This window comes from Belonocnema kinseyi, chromosome 8 (genome assembly GCF_010883055.1).
Source record: "Belonocnema kinseyi isolate 2016_QV_RU_SX_M_011 chromosome 8, B_treatae_v1, whole genome shotgun sequence".
In the NCBI taxonomy this organism is placed as follows: domain Eukaryota; kingdom Metazoa; phylum Arthropoda; class Insecta; order Hymenoptera; family Cynipidae; genus Belonocnema; species Belonocnema kinseyi.
In genome coordinates this window covers 126413352-126415201 of record NC_046664.1, presented here as the reverse complement: position 1 = coordinate 126415201, position 1850 = coordinate 126413352, and positions in this window count along the sequence as shown.

Genomic DNA, 1850 nt, shown 5'->3' with positions numbered 1-1850 from the left:
GTTGAAAAAAAAAATTTTAATGAATTTTGAAAAATTCAATAAGGCTTGCAATATTTTACCAATGAAGGCAATAAGAGAACTGTAAGTTGGTGTTGAATATGAAGTAACTGGTTTGAGGAGGGCATCAACCAAATTTGGACAGAAAATTGTTGTAGACATTGGTGAAACCTACGTTGTTTATCTCCCAAGACGAATGCTGCAAATTTTTGAAGAGCATACACAAATGCTTGAAGACATGAAGAAATTAGCTGGTGAACATAATCTGAAGATGAAGTATTTAGGTGGAAAATTTAATACAGTTGAGTTTTCATCGTCTGATGTACTGTGAGCAAACAAAAATCAAGATATCAATGGACATTTTAAGGTGTTACTCACATTTCAACTTCAACGTGCTAAGGATAATATTATTAAAATTATCATGAAAGTTGTCTGATACAATGTTGAATTATGTAGTGCAAAAACATTTGAGTGTTACTTAAAAAAACATGACCAACAAATAATGAGTAAAGTGTTGAAAAAAGGTGATGATTCGTTTGAATGTATGAATTTAGAAACTTTATATATAGAACTGATTACTTTCCATTTGAGAGAAATATGTGAAGAAGCAATTAAAAAAGTATCATCGACTCAAAATGTTGAAGGGCAATTTCTTTAAGTTTTTGTATTCCATACATGTGTATTTCCAATCCAAAATGTTAGAGGATTATTATTTTTATTTTTTTAACTTTAATTTGTCAATTTTCGAGGGAAAAAAAATGTATCTAATTATTCTAATTGTAGAAGTATTTGTATGATTCCATACAGTTAACCTAGGTTGTGGTCTTTCATGACAACACCTCTTCCTTTTCTATCTACAATCTTCATCCAAACGACAACAAACCGGTGAACGAAAGAAAGAAGAATGAAGCGAACGACCTAGCCAGCGTCCTAGACAATCCATTCATTCATAGTACCCCATATAAGTGCAATATGATAGCCAAACATAATCGTTCTCAATGGCATGCTAGTTTTAAGATTACATGCATATATAATGGGTCATTACTTTAATTGTTGTTGACATTCCTTTTAAACTTGGACCTAAAGAAGCTTGATGGATGCTCTTGTACCATTTTAACCATTTTAAACCATTTAAATCCATAATTTTTTATCAACAGCTATACATATGTGAGTCAGTCAAATGAGAGAGAATGAATATATGATCCGTAAGATGTCACTTTACAAAAGAAACACCAGAGGAGCATTTTTTAAGTGTAATTTTGTTATTGCTATGACTCGAATTATGCGAATAATATAATTTATATATTTGTTCATTCCTGAAATTTATTTGTTTTGATTTTAGTTATTTCTCTTTCATCAAATTAATTGAATCATATGCATAGAGTACTGAAATGAAAAAAATCTAATGTGTAGAATTCTTCATAAAACACCATAGGTGTTCATTCTTCACTGCGAAAATTAGTTCTAGAACCGAATCACAAGATGTCTAATAAAAGAAAAGACGCATTGAAGAAGGAGAAATACTTCTCTCGAAAGCGGTGGTTTTTCCATCATTCAGTATATATAAACCAAGAAGATCATACAGCCCAGTGAGAGTTGATTGTATTAGCCCTCTTTCAAATGCTATTCTCATGGCATCTGTGGAACAAAGACATAATTTTGATTAGGTTATTCACTTCAAATGTGTAATAGTGAAAATTCTGATTGATGTGATGTCTTTGGTTTACAGATATCATGTTAATTTCATTTGAAAAAGGACTAATACTATCCACTTTCACTTTTGTAAAAAACTATCAATAAAAATAGAAAAATGTTCTTTGAAAAATAAAACAATAAATACATTTAAAACATTT